Raw genomic sequence first — 25,855 nt, 5'->3', positions numbered from 1 at the left:
ACAAGTACAGCAAGGAATCTTACTCTTCTTCTTCCTCGTCGGAGCTGAGCGTGGAGAGATCGAAGTCCGGCTCGCCTCCGGTGCGACGAGGCGGAGAAGTAGGCTCCCTTGTCCACTTGGCAGGAGCAGTAGCGGTGGACCGGGAAGACCCAGCTCCGGTTGCGGAAGAGGCGTGAGGCGCTCCCGCGGCAACAGTGCTTGCCGCGGTAGAGCGTGTCGCGCGGCTCGGCGGCTGTTGACCCATCTGCCGCCCCGCTGCGTCCCCGGCCTTGCGGAGATGCCTTCTTGGCGGAGCTGGGGGCTCCGTTTGCGGCAAGCTGCCTGAAGGTTCGGGCCCGACAAGATCTCCCTCGCCGGGCTCGCTCGACTCATCCTCGGGCCCAACAGGCCCTTCCTCGGCAGCAAAGTGCTCGCGCTCGGCAAGGCTTGCCGCCTCCGCTGCCTCTGCCTCCTCCACAGTGAAGCCAAACTTACCCACGGCAGCGGCTGCCGCCGCCTCTTCCAGCCTGGTGGCGATGCGCTGCATCTCCGCATCGGTGGTGTCGCGGGTGAGGCTCTTCTGCTCATCGGCGCGGACAGGCACTTCTACTAAGCCATCGAACAACTCCTGCACGATGGCGTCTGCCGGCTCTTGCCAAGTTGGAATGATTCTGTGAGAGTCGCGCAGCGGCATCATTGCATGGATGCGGTCAAGCGAAGAATTGTTGCACAGGGGAACAACATCCCGCGGCAACATGAATGGATGCTGAGGATCGCGCTTGAACAGCTCCAGGAGCATCGCGTCCAGATCCAGGACAGTGAAGTTAAAGTTGAGGCCCGGGCGCAGCCTCATGATATCCGCCGAGTTCTGGAACTCCCAGGCGGGTCTCCCCCTCTCCTGCAGGGGGGCGATGCGGCGGCGAAGGAAATCTGCGCCAACGGCGCCTACAGTGAGCCCGGCAAGCCTGAGGCGTAGGATCCGGGTGATGGTGATCTTCAGCATGTCGTCTTCCGGGGCCACGTTGCTCCAATCGTTGCCGCGTACTATTGGGTCTTGGCGCAGGGCAGTGAATGGCTGCGGGTTCTCCTCGACAATCCACCACCACTTTGCTCTCCATTCCTCCCACTTGCTGCGGAGCTCTCCCTCCAGATAGGCTTCCTTCTTGCCGACTCTCGAGATCCAAGCGATCCCGCCGGCAAGGGGCTCTCCTCTCTCAACCCAAGGCATAAAGAAGTGGCGAAAAAGGGCTACATTTGGATGGACTCCGACAAAGTTTTCGCACAGATGTGCGAAAACTGCCATGGTCAGAACGGCGTTGGGGTGAAGTCAAGGAGGCAGAACCCGTAGGTGTTCATGATGTCGCAGAAGAATTCAGAGAAATGCGGGCAGAGCCCGCAGTAGAAGAACAGCGCGAAGAAGGGATACCCGTTCGGAGCCAGTCTCGAAGCGGTGGCCGGAAGTACCTTCGTGCGCGGATGCGCTCGCGTCTCCGTCGACCAGAAGAGGTAGTGGTACTCCCTCAGCTCCTTTGCGTCAAGCTAAGGGGGGAAGATGGCCCGCTCCTTTCGCAGCGCCGCGAGCCGCTGCACCTCGACCGATTTCACGCCCTTCCCCTTGTCGGCTTTCGGAGCCATGGCGGAGGTGGTGGGGGAGATCGACGGCGTTGGTGGTGCTGGTGGCGATGGGGGGCGGAGCGCTGCTCTCTTTCAGCTTCGGGAAGAAGGGGGGGAGCGGCGGAGGTTTGTGAAAATGGAGTAGCAACCAGCGAGGTGGGCGAACTACCCCTGTTTCCCCTGCTTATAAAGAGGGAGGGGGCGGACGTTTCGTCCTTCCGAATAAAGAAACCACCCACGATCTCTCCCACGATGCCGCATTCAACGCGTGCCATTCGGGGAGAGCGCGGTGGATACGGAGTAAGATACGGAGTGACCCAAGCCGCGCGTGCCCATGCTCCACTTTGGGCCTGGCCCAACAGCGCTCGGCACCGTGTGTGGCCCAGGCCCGGGGGCTCCTATCGGTGTAATGGAGTAGGGGTACCCTAGTATCCCGAACTTGTGCACGGGCAGTTACAGCACCCCGCGGCAAGGCTTGCCGGGAGACCGCCAAGGTCCTCCGTGGTTCCCTTGGAGCCATTCAAGAACAAAGTATTCAAGCCAAGGAGACAAGGCCCCGGCAAGAGGAGCTTGCCGGGAAGGCCAACCAAGGCATTTTGAGGAACTTGCCGCGACGCGCCACGCGTCCAGGCAAGACCCGGTGAGCGACAAGCTTCCGGACGCGACAAGACAAAGGCCGCGGCAAGGCGCTTGCCACGGCAGGTAATCACTCTGCACCCGCGCTCCAGCACATCCACCAACGTGTCGCCCCGGGGCCTTCCCAGGCGCGCGTGGCAGGAGGCTGAGCAGCCAGCGGTGCGAGGTGGCAAGCGACGCTGACAAGATTACCATCGTGGCGAGTGATGGCGTCCCTGACGGTCCTTTTCTGCACTGTTTAGGCGACACAGACGGGCATTTAATGCCTTTGTCCCCTGCCGTCAGGGTTAGGTAGGATGCACTATACAGGTAGCTATACCAACCACCTATTCTTTTCCTTTTTTGCCCTTGTCTACGTTGCCACCTATCGGTGACCTCTTGAGCATATAAAAGGAGGCCCATGCGCAACGTAGGGGGGCTTGGTTGGGCTTGAAACCAGAAAACACTCACGCTCGGTCTCGTTAGCAGCTCGAGTGTACTGTAGCACTCAGCGCTCCTGAGCAAGAACTCAATACAATCAGACAAGCAGCAGTAGGAGTATTATCTCTCCGGAGAGCTCCGAAGCTGGGTAAACTGCTCGTGTGCTTCGCCTCGATCCACTCTTCGTGCGATCTCCGCCCCCCGCCGAACCGAAAGGGGCTCGGTCAGCCGGTCCCATAGGTGTTCGTGGATCAGCTTCCCCGACAATCTAAGAACATAGTGGATACTAGGGACCAAACCTCTAACAAAACTAACTTGATTACATGGTAAATCTCATCCAACCCATCACCGTCCAGCAAGCCTACAATGGAATTACTCACGCACGGCGGTGAGCATCATGAAATTGGTGATGGAGGATGGTTGATGATGATGACAGTGACGAATCCCCCTCTCCGGAGCCCCGAACGGACTCCAGATCAGCCCTCTCGAGAGAGATTAGGGCTTGGCTGCGGCTCCGTGTCGTAAAATGCGACGAAACTTTCTCTCTGATTTTATTCTCCCCGAACGTGAATATATGGAGTTGGAGTTGAGGTCGGTGGAGGTCCAGGGGGCCCACAAGATAGGGAGCGTGCCCTACAGGGGGGGCGCCCCCTGTCTCGTGGACAGGCCATGGGCCCCCTAGTGTATTTCTTTCGCCCAGAAATTCTTATTAATTCCAAAAAGTGCCTCCATGGATTTTCAGGACGTTCTGAGAACATTTCTTTTCTACACATAAAACAACATCGTGTCAGTTCTGCTGAAAACAGCGTCAGTCCGGGTTAGTTTCATTCAAATCATGCAAGTTAGAGTCCAAAACAAGGGTAAAAGTGTTTGGAAAAGTAGATACGTTGGAGTCGTATCAGTGAGTGCCCCTACCTGGCGCGGCAAAGATGTCGTGGAGGAGCACAATCACCTATGGGGCAGGGTTGCCCCTTGGTGGTTCGGTAGGGGATGATAACATTGCACAAAGAGCAGAGCAGCTGCGTGGTTTGATTTGGAGGAACACAAAGACACGGAGCACTGAAGCCCGGCAAGAATTCCTTGGGGAGAGCAACTACGTGCGTACAAGTGTTGAGGGATCAAATGATCGAACCCCTTGCTATGTTGCCTCGGGCCTACTTTTATAGCTTAAGGGGCGACCACAGTGGCAAAACAATCATTATAGTATGATTAGATAGATAACAGTGCTATCATACCTAAATCTAGGAGTTGAGACAAAGTGCATTAAATGCACTGCTAAGTGTCTTATGGAGAGGTAGCCACGGCAAGATTTCTCCAACGCTTGCCTAACTACCTCTTATTTGCATGACACGCCTCTAGGACGGGTGTCATTAAAGGTAATCTCTTCTCCCGCGGGTTGCCACGTGCTCAACAAGATCCACCTAGCCACTCAAGAGCTTGATACTTCACTTATTAGTGACTGGTGTGCGATGAGGTGAAGCGGTGGCGTCTTGTGATAACCCACAAGTATAGGGGATTGCAAAAGTTTTCAAGGGTAGAGTATTCAACCCAAATTTATTGATTCGACACAAGGGGAGCCAAAGAATATTCTCAAGTATTAGAAGTTGAGTTGTCAATTCAACCACACCTGGATAACTGAGTATCTGCAGCAATGTATTTAGTAGCAAAGTAGTATGGAAGTAACGGTAACAGTGGCAAAAGTAATAGCAGCAGTTTTGTAGTAATTGTAACAGTGGAAACAGTCAAGTAAATAAGCAAAGAACAATATGTGAAAAGCTCGTAGGCATTGGATCAGTGATGGATAATTATGTCGGATGCGATTCCTCATGCAATAGTTATAACATAGGGTGACATAGAACTAGGTCCAATTCATCAATGTAATGTAGGCATGTATTCCGAATATAGTCACACTTGCTTATGGAAAAGAACTTGCATGACATGTTTTGTCCTACCCTCCCGTGGCAGCAGGGTCCTATTGGAAGCTAAGTGATATTAAGGCCTCCTTTTAATAGAGTACCGGACCAAAGCATTAACACATAGTGAATACATGAACTCCTCAAACTACGGTCATCACCGGTAAGTATCCCGATTATTGGCACTTCGGGGTTAACGGATCATAACACATAATAGGTGACTATAGACTTGCGAGATAGGATTAAGAACTCACATATATTCATGAAAAACATAATAGGCTCAGATCTGAAATCATGGCACTCGGGCCCTAGTGACAAGCATTAAGCATAGCAAAGTCATACCAACATCAATCTCAGAACATAGTGGATACTAGGGATCAAACCCTAACAAAAATAACTTGATTACATGGTAAATCTCATCCAACCCATCACCGTCCAGCAAGCCTATGATGGAATTACTCATGCACGGCGGTGAGCATCATGAAATTGGTGATGGAGGATGATTGATGATGATGAAGGTGACGAATCCCCCTCTCCGGAGCCCCAAACGGACTCCAGATTAGCCCTCTCAAGAGAGTTTAGGGCTTGGCGGCGGCTCCGTATCATAAAACGTGATGAATCTTTCTCTCTGATTTTTTCTCCCTAAACGTGAATATATGGAGTTGGAGTTGAGGTCGGTGGAGCTTCAAGGGGCCCACAAGGCAGGGGGCGCACCCTAGGGGGCGCACCCCCCACCCTTGTGGACAGGGTGTGTGCCCCCTGACGTTGATTCTTTCGTCAGTATATTTTATTAATTCCAGAAAGTTGCTCCGTGAATTTTCAGGTCATTCCGAGAACTTTTATTTATGCACAAAAATAACACCATGGCAGTTCTGCTGAAAACAACATCAGTCCGGGTTAGTTCAATTCAAATCATGCAAGTTAGAGTCCAAAACAAGGGAAAAAGTGTTTGGAAAAGTAGATACAACGGATACGTAACAACTCACCCAAGCTTAAACCTTTGCTTGTCCTCAAGCAATTCAGTTGACAAACTGAAAGTGATAAAGAAAAACTTTTACAAACTATGTTTGCTCTTGTTGTTGCAAATATGTAAAGCCAGCATTCAAGTTTTCAGCAAAGATTATGAACTAACCATATTCACAATAACATTTAGGTCTCATATTTACTCATATGAATGGCATAATCAACTAGCGAGCAATAATAATAAATCTCGGATGACAACACTTTCTCAAGACAATCATAATATGATATAATAAGATGGTATCTTGCAGCCCTTTCTGAGACCGCAAAACATAAATGCAGAGCAGCTCTCAAGATCAAGGACTGACTAAACATTGTAATTCATGATAAAAGAGATCCAGTCATAGTCATACTCAATATAAATTAACTGTAATGCATGCAAATGACAGCGGTGCTCTCCAGCAGGTGCTTTTTAATAAGAGGATGATGACTCAACATAAAATTAAATAGATAAGCCCTTCGCAGAGGGAAGTAGGGATTTGCAGAGGTGCCAGATCTTGATTTTGAAGTAGAGATAAATAACATTTTGAGCGGTGTACTCTCATTTTCAACATAACAACTGAGAGATGTCGATATCTTCCATGCTACACACATTATAGGTGGTTCCCAAATAGAATGGTAAAGTTTATACTCCCCCCACCATCAACTAGCATCAATCCATGGCTTGCCCGAAACAACGGGTGCCTCCAACTAACAACAATCCTGGGGTAGTTTTGTTTGCAATTATTTTGATTTGATTTGAGCACGGGACTGGGCATCCCGGTGACCAGCCATTTTCTCGTGAATGAGGAGCGGAGTCCACTCCTCTTGAGAATAACCCGCCTAACATGGCAGATACAGACAACCGTGGTTGATACATGAGATGTTCGAGCATACAAAACAGAATTTCATTTGAAGGTTTGGAGTTTGGCACATACAAATTTACTTGGAACGGCAGGTAGATACCGCATATAGGAAGGTATGGTGGACTCATATGGAATAACTTTGGGGTTTATGGATTTGGATGCACAAGCAGTATTCCCGCTTAGTACAAGTGAAGGCTAGAAAGAGACTGGGAAGCGACCAACTGGAGAGCGACAACAGTCATGAACATGCATTAAAATTCATCAACATTGAGTGCAAGCATGAGTAGGATATAATCCACCATGAACATAAATATCGCGAAGGGTATGTTGATTTTGTTTCAACTACATGCGTGAACATGTGCCAAGTCAAATCACCCAAATCATTCAAAGGAAGATACCGCCCTATCATACCACATCAGAACCATTTTACTAGCATGTTGGCACGCAAGGTAAACCATTATAAACTCCGAGCTAATTAAGCATGGCGTAAGCAACTAATCTCTAATTGTCATTGCAAACATGTTTATTCATAATAGGCTGAATCAGGAACGATGAACTAATCATATTTACAAAAACAAGATAGGTCGAGTTCATACCAGCTTCTCTCATCTCAATCAGTCCATCATATATCTTCATTATTGCCTTTCACTTGCACGACCGAACGGTGTGGATAATAATAATAGTGCACGTGCATTGGACTAAGCTAGAATCTGCAAGCATTCAATTCAGCGGAGAGGACAAGGTAATATGGGCTCTTGATTAAATCAACAATAATGCAAATGAGAGCCATTCAACATTTTCATCCTGGTCTTCTCCTCTCGACCCCCAAAGAAAAGAAATAAAACTATTTACATGGGAAAGCTCCCAACAAGCAAAAGAAGAACGAGAAATCTTTTTGGGTTTTCTTTTAATTACTACTACTACAGGCATGGAAAGTAAACTAGCTAAAAGCTAAAACTAATTTTTTTTGTTTTTCTTAAGGTTTTTCAAACACACAATAAGAAAGCTAGAAAAAGAAAATAAACTAGCATGGATAGTACAATGAAACAGTATGAGCACCGACAACTAGCATGAGTGTGTGAACATGAATGTAATGTCGGTGAGAAATACGTACTCCCCCAAGCTTAGTCTTTTGGCCTAAGTTGGCCTATGCCCAAGGATGGCCTGGCGGATATCCGAAGTTGTAACTGGGGTCGTACTGAGATGCAGCAACCATTGCCTCATGAGCTGCAGCTTGGAGGCGGGCTGCCTCCATCCACCTCTCGTACTCGTTCTCCTCCTCCCTGGTTATAATATATCTCCTTTTTGCTTGAAGGTCAAATAAACTAGGATAGGGAGAGCAACATGGACAGTGCGACGTCTATCAAAGATTAGTCAGTATTGGAGGAATTGTTCATTCCTCTCAAGAAACTGATAGCTAACCATGGCATCATAATCTAAATAAGCAGGGGGCAACTCCATATCCCCTTCATGTATGGGTATCTCAACAAAATTAGCTACACGAGTTGCATAAATCCCACCAAACAAGTCTCCAATTAAACCATTATTATGCAACCTACGTGCAACAATGGCCCCCAAGTTATATTGTTTATCACCTAATACAGTACTCTTGAGGACACTAAGATCCAGAACACACATGTGACAAGCCTCGTCTTTACTGTTAATGCATCTACCAATGAAGAGAGCAAAATAATGTATAACAGGAAAATGAATGCTCCCTATGGTAGCTTGTGCTACTTCTATAGATTCCCCCATAGTGATACTAGCAAGAAAATCTTTATATTCAGATTTGCGAGGTTCACTAGCACTACCCCATTGCGGGAGTTTACAAGCAGTAGTAAAATCTTCTAGGTCCATGGTATATGATTTATCATAAAGATCAAATAGGACATTGTGAGAATTACACGAAGATGTAAATTTGAACCTTCTCACAAAGGAATCAGTTAAATGGTAGTACTGAGGGCACTTATCTTGCATGAAGTCCTCAATATCAGCATTATGCACATATGCATCAAATTCATCCTTGATGCCTGCTTTGACCATAAACTCCTCTGACGGCCATTCACAAGGCAGCACGTAAGCTTCCCTCGATGGTTCATCGTCCTGCTCACGTATTGCGAGGCTGGGTCCTTGCTTCCTTGAAGAGCCACCTTGGTACAATTTCGTAGACATAGTTCTTCCTTTGGAAAATTTCTGAAAATTTCATAACTCCAAATAAAAGTGAAGCAAACTCAATAAAAATTGGTAGCAACTACTCCCACAAGTGCCTAGAGACTATATCATGCATTAGAACTACATTGAACCATATAAATTTGACATGCAAGCTCAAGAACAGGGTCACCTAGGCAGAAAAAATTTGCAATGAATAAAGCACGAGAACAAAAAATAATTGGACCATTGGAGGAGTCACATACCAAAGAACAATCCCCCAAAGCAGTTTTGTGAATGGAGCTTTGAGCAAGGAGATCAAAAATGGCTGCAAAATGAGCTAGAACTCGTGTTTGAGCTGGATAGTGATTTTTTGGGAGGAAGAAGAAGAGCATGGGTGCAGGAATATGTGGAGGGGGGCCACCATGGGCCCATGAGGCAGGGGGCGCGCCCCCTGGGGGTGGGCACTCCCTGGACCCTCGTGGCCAGGTGCTTGCTCCCCCTGCTGTGTTCTCAGTGCCAAATATTCTCAATTATTCCAGAAAAAATCATACTAAATTTTTAGGGCATTGGAGAACTTTTATTTTCAGGGTATTTTTTTATTGCATGGATAATTCAGAAAACAGACAGAAAATACTATTTTTGCTTTATTTAATCGAAATAACAGAAATTAAAAATATGGTACAGAAGGTTGTGCCTTCTAACTTTATCCATCTCATGCTCATCAAAAGGAATCCACTAACAAGGTTGATCATGTCATGTTAACAAACTCATTCCGAATAACATAGAACCGAAGAAATTCCGAATAACACTTGGTTACCTCAACGGGGATATGCACATCCCCAATAATAAGAATATCATATTTCTTCTTGACAGTAGGAAGAGGAAATTCAAAACCTCCAATAATAATACTTGGAATTTTTCCAATAGAATTGATACTGTGAACTTGAGGTTGTTTCCTCAGAAAGTGTACTGTATGCTCATTACCATTAACATGAAAACTAGCATTGCCTTTGTTGCAATCAATAACATCCCCTGTAATATTCAAAAAGGGTCTACCAAGGATAATCGACATACTATCGTCCTTGGGAATATCAAGAATAACGAAGTCCGCTAAGATAGTAACGTTTGCAACCACAACAGGCACATCCTCACAAATACCAACAGGTATAACAGTTGATTTATCAGCCATTTGCAAAGATATTTCAGTAGGTGTCAACTTATTCAATACAAGTCTACGATATAAAGAGACAGGCATAACAATAACACTGGCTCGAAGATCACATAAAGCAGTTTTAACATAGTTTATTTTAATTGAGCATGGTATAGTTGGTACTCTTGGATCTCCATGTTTCTTTGGTATTCCACCCTTAAAAGTATAATTAGCAAGCATGGTGGAAATTTCAGCTTCTGGTATCTTTCATTTATTTTTAATAATATATTTCATGTATTTAGCATAAGGATTCACTTTAAGCATATCAGTCAAACGCATACGCAAAAATACAGGTCTAATCATTTCAACAAAGCACTCAAAATCCTCATCATCCTTTTTCTTGGATGGCTTAGGAGGAAAAGGCATGGGTTTCTGTACCCATGGTTCTCTTTCTTTACAGTGCTTCCTAGCAACAAAGTCTCTCTTATCATAACGTTGATTCTTTGATTGTGAGTTATCAAGATCAATAGCAGGTTCAGCCTCTACATCATTATTATTACTAGGTTGAGCATCAGTATGGACATTATCATTAACATTATCACTAGGTTCATGTTCATCACCAGATTGTGTTTTAGCATCAGAAATAGATATATCATTGGGATTTTTAGGTGTGTCTACAACAGGTTCGCTAGAAGCATGCAAAGTCCTATCATTTTTCTTCTTTTTCTTTTTAGAAGGACTAGGTGCATCTACATTATTTCTTTGAGAATCTTGCTCAATTCTCTTAGGGTGGACCTCAGGATACAAAGCTTCCTGAGTCATTTTACCTATTCTAGTTGCTACTCTAATAGCAAAGTCATGTTTATTATTTAATTCATTTAGCAAATCATTCTGAGATTTAAGCACTTGTTGTACTCGAGTAGTAATCATAGAAGCATGTTTACTAATAAGTTTAAGTTCACCCTTAACTCTAGACATATAATCACTCAATTGTCCCGTCATATAAGCATTACTTTTCAATTTTGTACCAACATAAGCATTGAAGTTTTCTTGTCTAGCCATAAAGTCATCAAATTCATCCAAGCATTGGCTAGCAAACTTATTAGACGGGATCTCAACTTTATCATATCTATAGAGAGAATTAACTTTACTACCTGTGTCGGGTTATCAAGACCATGTTTTCCTTCAATAGGGGGTATATTAAGACCATGTATTTCTTCAACAGGAGGTAAATTCTTAACATGCTCAGCTTTAATACCTTTTTCTTTCATAGATTCTTTGCCTCTTGCATATCTTCAGGACTGAGAAATAGAACACCCCTTTTCTTTGGAGTTGGTTTAGGAGTTGGCTTAGGAGTTGACTAAGGAAGTGTCCAATTGTTTTCATTAGTCAACATATTATTCAATAGCAATTCAGCTTGATCGACCGTTCTTTCCCTGAAAACACAATCACGCAAATATCCAGGTGGTCTTTGGAAGCATAAGTTAGTCCATTATAAAAGATATCAAGTATTTCATTTTTCTTGAGAGGATGATCAGGCAAAGCATTAAGTAATCGGAGAAGCCTCCCCCAAGCTTGTGGGAGACTCTCTTCTTCAATTTGCACAAAATTATATATTTCCCTTAAGGCATCTTGTTTCTTATGAGCAGGGAAATATTTAGTAGAGAAGTAATAAATCATATCCTGGGGACTACGCACAAAAATAGGATCAAGAGAGTTAAACCAAGTTTTAGCATCACCTTTAATGAGAATGGAAATATCTTAAGGATATAGTAGTAACGAGATTTCTCATCATTAGTGAACAGGGTGGCTATATCATTTAACTTAGTAAGATGTGCCACAACAGTTTCAGCCATAAAAACGATCAGATTCAACCAAAGTAATTATCTCAGGATCGACAGAGAAATCATAATCCTTATCAGTAACAAAGATAGGTGAAGTAGCAAAAGCAGGGTCATATTTCATTCTAGCATTTAGGGATTTCTGTTTCAGTTTAGCTAATAACTTCTTAAGATTAGATCTATCATTGCAAGCAAGGAAATCTCTAGCAGTTTCTTCATCCATAACATAACCCTCAGGAACAATAGGCATTTCATATTTAGGGGGAGACCTTCACCATCACTATCATCAATAATTTCATTTTCAATAGTTTCATTCTCTCTAGCCCTAGCAAGTTGTTCATCAAGATATTCACCTAATGGCTAAGTAGTATCAAGCATAGAAGTAGTTTCATCATAAGTATCATGCATAGTAGAAGTGACATCATCAATAAACATATCAGAATTAATAGCAGAAGCAGTTTTAGGTGTCGCAAGTTTACTCATAATAGAAGGAGAATCAAGTGCAGAGCTAGATGGCAGTTCCTTACCTCCCCTCGTAGTTGAGGGATAAATATTAGTTCTTTCATCTTTCAAGTTCCTCATAGTGAGCAGCAGATATAAATCCCAAGTGACTCAAAGAATAGAGCTATGCTCCCCGGCAATGGCGCCAGAAAATAGTCTTGATAACCCACAAGTATAGGGGATCGCAACAGTTTTCGAGGGTAGAGTATTCAACCAAAATTTATTGATTCAACACATGGGGAGCCAAATAATATTCTCAAGCATTAGCAGTTGAGTTGTCAATTCAACCACACCTGGATAACTTAGTATCTGCAGCAAAGTATTTAGTAGCAAAGTAGTATCAAAGTAAAGGTAACAGTGGCAAAAGTAACAGCAGCAGTTTTGTAGTAATTGTAACAGTGGCAACGGTAAAGTAAATAAGCAAAAAACAATATGTGAAAAGCTCGTAGGCATTGGATCAGTGATGGATAATTTTGTTGGATGCGATTCCTCATGCAATAGTTATAACATAGGGTGACACAGAACTAGCTCCAGTTCATCAATGTAATGTAGGCATGTATTCCGAATATAGTCATACGTGCTTATGGAAAAGAACTTGCATGGCATCTTTTGTCCTACCCTCCCGTGGCAGTAGGGTCCTATTGGAAACTAAGGGATATTAAGGCCTCCTTTTATAGAGTACCGGACCAAAGCATTAACACATAGTGAATACATGAACTCCTCAAACTACGGTCGTCACCGGTAAGTATCCCGATTATTGGCACTTCGGGGTTAACGGATCATAACACATAATAGGTGACTATAGACTTGCAAGATAGGATCAAGAACTCACATATATTCATGAAGAACATAATAGGTTCAGATCTGAAATCATGGCACTCGGGTCCTAGTGACAAGCATTAAGCATAGCAAAGTCATAGCAACATCAATCTCAGAACATAGTGGATACTAGGGATGAAACCCTAACAAAACGAACTCAATTACATGGTAAATATCATCCAACCCATCACCGTCCAGCAAGCCTACCATGGAATTACTCAGGCACATCGGTGAGCATCATGAAATTGGTGATGGAGGATGGTCGATGATGATAACGGCGACGAATCCCCCTCTCCGGAGCCCCGAACGGACTCCAGATTATCCCTCCTGAGAGAGTTTAGGGCTTGGCGGCGGCTCCGTATCATAAAACGCGATGAATCTTTCTCTCTGATTTTTTTTCTCCCCAAACGTGAATATATGAAGTTGGAGTTGAGGTCGGTGGAGCTTCAGGGGCCCACGAGGCAGGGGGCGCGCCCTAGGGGGGCGCCCCCACCCTCGTGGACAGAGTGTGGGCCCCCTGACGTTGATTCTTTCACCAGTATTTTTTACTAATTCCAAAAAGTTGCTCCACGAAATTTCAGGTCATTCTGAGAACATATATTTCTGCAAAAAAATAACACCATGGCTGTTCTGCTGAAAACAGCGTCAACCCGGATTAGTTCCATTTAAATCATGCAAGTTAGAGTCCAAAACAAGGGCAAAAGTGTTTGGAAAAGTAGATACGACGGAGACGTATCATCTTGGCAGAGGCCTGCCGGCACGGAGCCTGCTGGTTCATACGTCCATTTTGCATCATGCTTTTATATCGATATTTTTTGCATTATGGGCTGTTATTACACGTTATGTCACAATACTTATGCCTATTCTCTCTTATTTCACAAGGTTTACATGAAGAGGGAGAATGCCGGCAGCTGGGATTCTAGGTTGGAAAAGGAGCAAATATTAGAGACCTATTCTGCACAAATCCAAAAGTCCTGAAACTCCACAAAAGTCATTTTTGGATTTAATATAAAATACTGAGCGGAAGAAATACCAGAGGGGGGCCACCCACCGTCCACGAGGGTGGGGGCGTGCCCCCTTGCCTCGTGGGGCCCCTGGCAGCCCTCCGATGGCCTTCTTCTGCTATATGAAGTCTTTTACCCTGGAAAAAATCAGAAGCAAGCTTTCGGGACGAAACACCACCGCCACGAGGCGGAACGTTGGCGGAAGCAATCTAGGGCTCTGGCGAAGCTGTTCTGCCGGGGAAACTTCCCTCTGGGAGGGCGAAATCATCACCATCGATCCTCTCGTCGGGAGGGGGTCAATCTCCATCAACATCTTCACCAGCACCATCTCCTCTCAGACCCTAGTTAATCTCTTGGATGCAATATTTGTCCCAAAACCTTAGATTGGTACCTGTGGGTTACTAGTAGTGTTGATTACTCCATGTAGTTGATGCTAGTTGGTTTATTCGGTGGAAGATCATATGTTGAGACCCTTTATGCACATTAATACCCCTCTCATTATGAACATGAATATGATTTGTGAGTATTTACGTTTGTTCTTGAGGACATGGGAGAAGTCCTGCTATAAGTAGTCATGTGAATTTGGTATTCGTTCGATATTTTGATGAGATGTATGTTGTCTCTCCTCTAGTGGTGTTATGTGAATGTTGACTACATGACACTTCACCATTGTTTGGGCCTAGAGGAAGGCATTGGGAAGTAATAAGTAGATGATGGGTTGCTAGAGTGACAGAAGCTTAAACCCTAATTTATGCGTTGCTTCGTAAGGGGCTGATTTGGATCCATATGTTTCATGCTATGGTTACGTTTACCTTAATACTTATTTTGAAGTTGCGGATGCTTGCAATAGGGGCTAATCATAAGTGGGATGCTTGTCCAAGAAAGGGCAGTACTCAAGCACCGGTCCACCCACATATCAAATTATCAAAGTAACGAACGCGAGTCATATGAACGTGATGAAAACTAGCTTGACGATAATTCCCATGTGTCCTCGGGAGCGCTTTTCTCTATATAAGAATTTTTCCAGGATTGTCCTTTGCTACAAAAAGGATTGGGCCACCTTGATGCACCTTATTCACTTTCATTGCTTGTTACCCGTTACAAATTACCTTATCACAAAACTATCTATTACCGATAATTTAGTGCATGCAGAGAATACCTTACTGAAAACCGCTTGTCATTTCCTTCTGCTCCTCATTGGGTTCGACACTCTTACTTATCGGAAGGACAATGATAGATCCCCTACACTTGTGGGTCATCAAGACTCTTTTCTGGCGCCATTGCCAGGGAGTGAAGCGCCTTTGGTAAGTGTAACTTGGTAAGGAAAAATTTATATAGTCCCTTGTTACTATGGAACATAATCCTTTGAGGGGCTTGTTCTGGGTATCTTCGCCCCGAACAGTATATCAAAGAGTTGCTCCTCAACCTACTGAACCTACTGAAATTTTTTACTTTAAAATTCCTTCGGGTATGATAGAGAAACTGCTAGCTAATCCCTCTACAGGAGATTGAACATTGCATCCCGATTTACACCTAATCTATGTCGATGAAGTTTGTGGATTATTTAAGCTTGCAGGTATGCCCGGCGATGTTATCAAGAATAAAGTCTTCCCTTTATCTTCGAAGGGAGAGGCATTGACATGGCTTAGCATATGTGATGATATGGAATCATGGAACTACAAGCGATTGAAATTGGAATTTCATCAGAAGTTTTATCCTATGCATCTTGTTCATCGTGATCGTAATTATATATATAATTTTTGGCCTCGCGAAGGAGAAAGCACCGCTCAAGCTTGTGGGAGTCTTAAGTCAATGTTATAGTCATGCCCCAATCATGAGCTCTCAAGAGAAATGATTATTTAAAAAATTTATGCTCGTCTTTCTCTCAACAATCGCTCCTTGCTCGATACTTCCTGGTTCCTTTATGATGAAGACTATTGAATTCAGATGGGATTTATTAGAAAGAACTAAATGCAACTCTGAAGATTGGGATCTCAACGAAGGTGGAGTCTGGTATAACACCTAAGTTTGATTGTGTAAAATCTTTTATGAATACCGATGCTTTTTGTAAATTTAGCACTAAATATGGACTTGACTCTGAGATAGTAGCTTCTTCTGTGAATCATTAGCTACTCATATTAACCTTCCTAAGGAGAAGTGGTTTAAATATAATCCTCCCACTGAAGTAAAAGTAGTTACACCTATTATAGTTGAAGAAAAGACTATCACTTATAATGATCCTATTGTTCCTGCTACTTATATTGAGAAACCACCTTTCCCTGTTTGGATAAAGGATCATGCTAAAGCTTCAACTGTGGTTCGTAAGAGCAATACTAGAACACCTACACCACCTGAGCAAATTAAAGTTGAACCTAGTATTGCTATGGTTAAAGATCTCTTGGCTGATAATATTGATGGGCATGTTATTTACTTCTATGATGAAGCTGCTAGAATTGCTAGACCTGATGCTAAGAAACATAGACATGTTGTAGGCATGCATGTTATTTATATTAAAACAGGATATCATTGTTATCATGGCTTATGTGATATGGGTTCTAGTGCTAGTGCAATACCTCATTCCTTATACAAAGAAATTATGCATGATATTGCACCTTCTGAGATAGAAGAAATTGATGTTACCATTAAGCTTGCCAATAGAGATACTATTTCACCAATTGGGATTGTTAGAGATGTTGAAGTCTTGTGTGGGACAGTTTAATATCCTGCTGATTTTCTTGTTCTTGGTTCCCCACGAGATGACTTTTGTCCCATCATAGTTGGTAGACCCTTCTTGAACACTGTTAATGCTAAGATAGATTGCGAAAACGATATTGTTACTATTAGTTTGGGGGGATATGTCTCATGAGTTTAATTTTGCTAAATTTCATAGACAACCCAATGATAGAGAATTGCCTAGTAACGATGAAATTATTGGTCTTGCTTCTATTGTCGTGCCTCCTAATGATCCTTTAGAACAATATTTGCCAGACCATGAAAATGATATGTTTATGAATGAAAGAAGGGAGATAGATGAAGTATTCTTTAAACAAGGACCTATTTTGAGACACAACTTGCCTGTTGAAATTCTAGGGGATCCTCCACCACCCAAGGGTGATCCCGTGTTTGAGCTCAAACCACTCCCTGATACTCTTAAATATGCTTATCTTGGTGGAAAGAAGATATATCTTGTTATTATTATTGCTAACCTTTCAGAGCAGGAAGAGGAGAGATTATTGAAAACTCGAAAGAAGCACCATGCTGCTATAGGATATACTCTTGATGATCTTAAGGGCATTAATCCCACTCTATGCCAACACAAAACAAAATTGGAGAAAGACGCCAAACCAGTTATTGATCACCAACGACGGTTAAATCTAAGATGAAAGAAGTGGTTAGAAAGGAAATACTAAAGCTCCTGGAGGCAGGTATAATTTATCCCGTCGCTGATAGTCAGTGGGTAAGTCCTGTCCATTGTGTCCCTAAGAAGGGAGGTATTACTATTGTTCCTAATGATAAAGATGAATTGATCCCAAAAAGAATTATTACAGGTTATAGGATGGTAATTGATTTCCGTAAGTTAAATAAAGCTACTAAAAAGGATTATTACCCTCTGCTTTTTATTGATCAAATGCTAGAAAGGTTATCTCAACATACACATTTTCGCTTTCTAGATGGTTACTCTGGTTTCTCTCAAATACCTGTGATAGTAGAGGATCAAGAAAAGACCACTTTTACATGCCCTTGATACGTCTCCAACGTATCTATAATTATGAAGCATTCATGCTATTTTATTATCTATTTTGAATGATTATGGGGTTTATTATGCACTTTTATATTACTTTTTGGACTAACCTATTAACCGGAAGCCCAGCCCATATTGTTGTTTTATTGCCTGTTTCAGTGTTCGAAGAAAAGGAATATCAAACGGAGTCCAAACGGAATGAAACCCTCGGCAGCGTGATTTTTGGAATGAACGTGACCCAGGAAACTTGGAGCGCAAGCCAGGGGAGCATCGAGCAAGCCACGAGATAGGGGGGCGCGCCCACCCCCCCGGGCGTGCCCTCCACTCTCGTGGGCACCTCGAGGCTCCCCCGACCGACTTCTTTCGCCTATATAAGTCCACATACCCTAAAACCATCGGATAAGAAGATAGATCGGGAGTTCCGCCACCACAAGCCTCTGTAGCCACCAAAAACCTCTTGGGAGCCCATTCCGGCACCCTGCCGGAGTGGGAACCCATCACCGGTGGCCATCTTCATCATCTCGGCGCTATCCATGATTAGGAGGGAGTAGTTCACTCTCGGGGCTGAGGGTATGTACCAGTAGCTATGTGTTTGATCTCTCTCTCTCTCGTGTTCTCTCTATGGCATGATCTTGATGTATCGCGAGCTTTCCTAAGTTGGATTTTATGATGTTTCTTACCCCTCTACTCTCTTGTGATGAATTGAGTTTTCCTCTTGAAGTTATCTTATCAGATTGAGTCTTTAATGATTAGAGAAAACTTCATGTATGTCTTGGCACGTTTATCTGTGGTGACAATGGGATATCACGTGCCACTTGATGTATCTTTTGGTGATCAACTTGCGGGTTCCGCCCATGAACCTATGCATAGGGGTTGACACATGTTTTCTTCTTGACTCTTCGGTAGAAACTTTGGGGTACTCTTTGAAGTACTTTGTGTTGGTTGGATTAATCTGAGATTGTGAGATGCATATCGTATAATCATGCCCATGGATACTTGAGGTGACAATGGAGTGTCCAGGTGACATTAGGGTTTTGGTTGATTTATGTCTGAAGGTGTTATTGTTGTACAAACTCTTGAATAGATTGATCCGAAAGAATAACTTTGAGGTGGTTTCGTACCCTACCATAATCTCTTCGTTTGTTCTGCACTATTAGTGGCTTTGGAGTGACTCTTTGTTGCATGTTGAGGGATTGTTATATGATCTATGTATGTTATTATTGTTGAGAGAACTTGCACCAGTGAAAGTATGAACCCTATGCCTTGTTTCCTATCATTGCAATATCGTTTACGCTCACTTTTATCATTAGTTACCTTGCTGTTTTATATTTTCAGATTACAAATACCTATATCTTAGACATTGTATTGGTCATTTGAACAATTCATGAAAGAATATTGAAGAGAGATTTCACATATAGTAATATCTTAGACATCTTTTGTAATTGTGAGCACTCATTAAGTATGACATGCTAAAGAGTTGATGTTGGACAAGGAAGACAACATGATGGGTTATGTTTTCTCACATCTCACTTAAAGTATATTGTCATGGATCATTCAAACATGTTGAGCTTGCCTTTCCCCCTCTTGCTAGCCAAAATTCCTTGCACCAAGTAGAGATACTACTTGTGCTTCCAAATATCTTTAAACCCAGTTTTTGCCATGAGTGTCCACCATACCTACCTATATGCAGTATTTACCTGCCGTTCCGAGTAAATTTGCATGTGCCAAACTCTAAAACTTCAAATAATAATTTGTTTTGTATGCCCGAATCGCTCATGTAGCGACTAGGGGCTGTCAGTATCTTCCATGCTATGTGGGTTATTCTCAAGATGAGTGGACTCCGCTCATCATGCACGAGAAAAATAGCTGGTAACCGTCCCAGTCCCATGATCAAAGATCAAAATCAAATCAAAAATAATTGCAAACAAAACTCTCCTAGGTTTGATGTTTGTTGGAGGCACCCGTTGTTTCGGGCAAGCCATGGATTGATGTTTGTTGGAGGAGGGGGAGTAAAAACTTTTACCATTCTGTTTGGGAACCGCGTATAATGTATGTAGTATGGAAGATATTGGGAACTGTTGGTTGTTATGTTCACAATGAGATCATACCTCTCAAAATTATTTATCTCTATTTCAAAATTGAGCTCTGGCACCTCTGCAAATCCCTTCTTCCCTCTGTGAAGGGCCTATCTTTTACCTTTATGCGAGAGTCAAGGTGATCTTCACCTTTCTGTTTTCATTTTATCCTTTGGCAAGCACCTCGTGTTGGAAAGATCCTGATATATATATCCAATTGGATGTAAGTTAGCATGAACTATTATTGTTGACATCACCCAAAGCTGAATAGCAACACTATAAGCCCCTATCTTTCTCTGTGTCTGGTTAAAACTCCATAACCATTAGTATTGCGTGAGTGTTAGCAATTGTAGAAGACTATATGATAGTTGAGTATGTGGAGTTTGCTAAATGAAAGCTCTGACATAGACCCTTCCTGAAGATAGGATGAATTGTAATTGTTTGATGACTAAGATTGAAGTTTGCTAGTTTATGGTCCATGCTTTAACATGTGATTAGCTTGTTACTTGTTCGTGAGAAGTTTTATGAGATGATTATGACATATAATCATGTTTGAAAAGGTGATTGGAATTATCATTGATCAAACTTGCGCACCTTCTAGCATTCACACTTCATAAATTCTTTCTTTTATCATTTACCTACTCGAGGACGAGCAGGAATTAAGCTTGGGGATGCTGATACGTCTCCAACGTATCTATAATTTATGAAGCATTCATGCTATGTTATTATATGTTTTGAATGATTACGGGCTTTATTATGCACTTTTATATTACTTTTGGGACTAACCTACTAACCAGAGGCCCAGCCCATATTGCCGTTTTATTGCCTGTTTCAGTGTTTCGAAGAAAAGGAATATCAAACAGAGTCCAAACGGAATGAAACCTTCGGCAGCGTGATTTTTGGAACGAATGTGACCCAGGAAACTTGGAGTGCAAGCCAGGGGAGCATCAAGGAAGCCACGAGATAGGGGGGCGCGCCCACCCCCCTGGGCGCGCCCTCCACTCTCGTGGGCCCCTTGAGACTCCCCCGACCGACTTCTTTCGCCTATATAAGTCCACATACCCTAAAACCATCGGAGAAGAAGATAGATCGGGAGTTCTGTCGCCGCAAGCCTCTGTAGCCACCAAAAACCTCTCGGGAGCCCGTTCCGGCACCCTGCCGGAGGGGGAACCCATCACCGGTGGCCATCTTCATCATCCCAGTGCTATCCATGACGAGGAGGGAGTAGTTCACCCTCAGGGCTGAGGGTATGTACCAGTAGCTATGTGTTTGATCTCTCTCTCTCTCTCTTGTGTTCTCTCTATGGCACGATCTTGATGTATCGCAAGCTTTGCTATTATAGTTGGATCTTATGATGTTTCTTCCCCGTCTACTCTCTTGTGATGAATTGAGTTTTCGTCTTGAAGTTATCTTATCGGATTGAGTCTTTAATGATGTGAGAACACTTGATGTATGTCTTGTCGTGTTTATCTGTCCTGAAAATGGGATATCACGTGCCACTTGATGTATGTTTTGGTGATCAACTTGCGGGTTCCGCCCATGAACCTATGCATAGGGGTTGACACACGTTTTCGTCTTGACTCTTCGGTAGAAACTTTGGGGTAGTCTTTGAAGTACTTTGTGTTGGTTGGATGAATCTGAGATTGTGTGATGCATATCGTAAAATCGTGCCCACGGATACTTGAGGTGACAATGGAGTGTCTAGGTGACATTACGGTTTTGGTTGATTTGTGTCTTAAGGTGGTATTCTAGTATGAACTCTTGAATAGATTGATCCAAAAGAATAACTTTGAAGTGGTTTCATACCCTACCATAATCTCTTCGTTTGTTCTCCGCTATTAGTGGCTTTGGAGTGACTCTTTGTTGCATGTTGAGGGATTGTTATATGATCTATCTATGTTATTATTGTCGAGAGAACTTGCACTAGTGAAAGTACGAACCCTATGCCTTGTTTCCTATCATTGCAATACCGTTTACGCTCACTTTTATCATTAGTTACCTTGCTGTTTTTATATTTTAAGATTACAAATACGTATATCTTATACATTGTATTGGTCATTTGAACAATTCATGAAAGAATATTGAAGAGAGATTTCACATATAGTACTATCTTAGACATCTTTTATAATTGTGAGCACTCATTAAGTATGACATGCTAAAGAGTTGATGTTGGACAAGGAAGACAACGTGATGGGTTATGTTTTCTCACATCTCAGTTAAAGTACATTGTCATGGATCATTCAAACATGTTGAGCTTGCCTTTCCCCTCATGCTAACCAAAATTCCTTGCACCAAGTAGAGATACTACTTGTGCTTCCAAATATACTTAAAACCAGTTTTTGCCATGAGTGTCCACCATACCTACCTATATGCGGTATTTACCTACCGTTTGAAGTAAATTTGCATGTGCCAAACTCTAAACCTTCAAATAATAATCTTTTTTGTATGCCCGAATCGCTCATGTAGCGACTAGGGGCTGTCAGTATCTTCCATGCTATGTGGGTTATTCTCAAGATGAGTGGACTCCGCTCATCATGCACGAGAAAAATGGCTGGTAACAGGGATGCCCAGTCCCATGATCAAAGATCAAAATCAAATCAAAAATAATTGCAAACAAAACTCCCCCAGGTTTGATGTTAGTTGGAGGCACCCGTTGTCTTGAGCAAGCCATGGATTGATGATTGTTGGTGGAGGGGGAGTAAAAACTTTTACAATTCTGTTTGGGAACCGCCTATAATGTATGTAGTATAGAAGATATTGGGAACTCTTGGCTGTTATGTTCACAATGAGATCATACCTCTCAAAATTATTTATCTCTATTTCAAAATAGAGCTCTGGCACCTTTGCAAATCCCTGCTTCCCTCTGTGAAGGGCCTATCTTTTAATTTTATGCAAGAGTCAAGGTGATCTTCACCTTTCCATTTTTTCATTTTATCCTTTGGCAAGCACCTTGTGTTGGAAGGATCCTGATATATATATATATATATATATATATCCAATTGGATGTAAGTTAGCATGAACTATTATTGTTGACATCACCCAAAGGTGAATGGCAACACTATAAGACCCTATCTTTCTTAGTGTCCGATTAAAACTCCATAACCATTAGTATTGCGTGAGTGTTAGCAATTGTAGAAGACTATATGATAGTTGAGTATGTGGAGTTTGCTAAATCAAAGAACAGACATAGACCCTTCCTGAAGATATGATGACTTGTAATTGTTTGACGACTAAGATTGAAGTTTGGTAGTTTATGGTCTATGCTTTAACATGTGAATAGCTTGTTACTTGTTCGTGAGAAGTTTTATGAGATGAACTACTGTTATGACATATAATCATGTTAGAAAAGGTGATTGGAATTATCATTGATCAAACTTGTGCACCTTCTAGCATTCACACCTCATAAATTCTTTCTTTTATCATTTACCTACTCGTGGATGAGCAGGAATTAAGCTTGGGATTGCTGATACGTATCCAACGTATCTATAATTTATGAAGCATTCATGCTATTTTATTATCTGTTTTGAATGATTACGGGCTTTATTATGCACTTTTATATTACTTTTGGGACTAACCTACTAACCAGAGGCCCAGCCCATATTGTTGTTTTATTGCCAGTTTCAGTGTTTCGAAGAAAAAGAATATCAAACCGAGTCCAAACAGAATGAAACCTTCGGCAGCGTGATTTTTGGAACGAACGTGACCCAAGAAACTTGAAGTGCAAGCCAGGGGAGCATCAAGGAAGCCACGAGATAGGGGGGCACACCCTCCACTCTCATGGGCCCCTCGAGGCTCCCCCAACCTACTTCTTTCGCCTATATAAGTCCACATACCCTAAAACCATCGGATAAGAAGATAGATCATTAGTTCCGCCACCGCAAGCCTCTATAGCCACCAAAAACCTCTCGGGAGCCCGTTCCGGCACCCTGCCGGAGGGGGAACCCTTCACCAGTGGCCATCTTCATCATCCTAGCGCTATCCATGACGAGGAGGGAGTAGTTCACCCTCGGGGCTGAGGATATGTACCAGTAGCTATTTGTTTGATCTCTCTCTCTCTCTCTCTATGTTCTCTCTATGGCATGATCTTGATGTATCGCGAGCTTTGCTATTATAGTTGGATCTTATGATGTTTCTTCCCCCTCTACACTCTTGTGATGAATTGAGTTTTCCTCTTGAAGTTATCTTATCAGATTGAGTCTTTTATAATTTGAGAACACTTGATGTATGGCTTGCCGTGTTTATCTGTGGTGAGAATGGGATATCACGTGCCACTTGATGTATGTTTTGGTAATCAACTTGCGGGTTCCGCCCATGAACCTATGCATCGGGGTTGACACATGTTTTCGTCTTGACTCTCCGGTAGAAACTTTGGGGCACTCTTTGAAGTACTTTGTGTTGGTTGGATGAATCTGAGATTGTGTGATGCATATGGTATAATCATGCCCATGGATACTTGAGATGATAATGGAGTGTCTAGGTGACATTAGGGTTTTGGTTGATTTGTGTCTTAAGGTGTTATTCTAGTAGAAACTCTTGAATAGATTGATCCGAAAGAATAACTTTGAGGTGGTTTCGTACCCTACCATAATCTCTTCCTTTGTTCTCCGCTATTAGTGGCTTTGGAGTGACTCTTTGTTGCATGTTGAGGGATTGTTATATGATCTATCTATGTTATTATTGTCGAGAGAACTTGCACTAGTGAAAGTATGAACCCTACCCTTGTTTCCTATCATTGACATACCGTTTACGCTCACTTTTATCATTAGTTACCTTACTGTTTTAATATTTTCAGATTACAAACACCTATATCTTAGACATTGTATTGGTCATTTGAACAATTCATGAAAGAATATTGAAGAGAGATTTCACATATAGTACTATCTTAGACATCTTTTATAATTGTGAGCACTCATTAAGTATGACATGCTAAAGAGTTGATGTTGGACAAGGAAGACAACGTGATGGGTTATGTTTTCTCACATCTCAGTTAAAGTATATTGTCATGGATCATTCAAACATGTTGAGCTTGCCTTTCCCCCCTCATGCTAGCCAAAATTCCTTGCACCAAGTAGAGATACTACTTGTGCTTCCAAATATCCTTAAACCTAGTTTTTGCCATGAGTGTCCACCATACCTACCTATATGTGGTATTTACCTGCCGTTCCAAGTAAATTTGCATGTGCCAAACTCAAAACCTTCAAATAATAATCTGTTTTGGATGCCCGAATCGCTCATGTAGCGACCAGGGGCTGTCAGTATCTTCCATGCTATGTGAGTTATTCTCAAGATGAGTGGACTCCGCTCATCATGCACGAGAAAAATGGCTGGTAACCGGGATGCCCTGTACCATTATCAAAGATCAAAATCAAATCAAAATTAATTGCAAACAAAACTCCCCCAGGTTTGATGTTAGTTGGAGGCACCCGTTGTTTCGGGCAAGACATGGATTGATGATTATTGGTGGAGGGGTAGTAAAAACTTTTACCATTCTGTTTGGGAACCGCCTATAATGTATGTAGTATGGAAGATATTGGGAACTCTTGGTTGTTATGTTCACAATGAGATCATACCTCTCAAAATTATTTATCTCTATTTCAAAATTGAGCTCTGGCACCTCCGCAAATCCCTGCTTCCCTCTGTGAAGGGCCTATCTTTTACTTTTATGCAAGAGTCAAGGTGATCTTCACCTTTCCCTTTTTTTGATTTTATGCTTTGGCAAGCACCTCGTGTTGGAAAGATCCTGATATATATATATATATATATATATATATATATATATATCCAATTGGATGTAAGTTCGAATTAACTATTATTGTTGACATCACCCAAAGGTGAATGGCAACACAATAAGCCCCTATCTTTCTCAGTGTCTGATTAAAATGTCATGACCCCGACTCGATGTCACACCGATCTAGCCGGTAACACCTCATATCACTTTGCGGCCTCACGCACGGTATCCCCACGGGTGTCGCCTTACCTTTGCCCGGGACCGTTTGCGCCTTTTGGCTCACGTATATGATAGTGTCGCTAGCATCCATATGATAAGGAGCCCGGGCTGACATGACTAGTCGTAAACCCAAAGTGGCACAGACTTACAGGGACAGGCATCCATGACCCAGCTTCGAACGTGTCGGTCATCAGCAAG

The sequence above is a fragment of the Triticum aestivum genome, chromosome 4B (assembly GCF_018294505.1).
Source record: "Triticum aestivum cultivar Chinese Spring chromosome 4B, IWGSC CS RefSeq v2.1, whole genome shotgun sequence".
NCBI classification, from domain to species: domain Eukaryota; kingdom Viridiplantae; phylum Streptophyta; class Magnoliopsida; order Poales; family Poaceae; genus Triticum; species Triticum aestivum.
Note: the sequence above shows the minus strand (reverse complement) of the source record.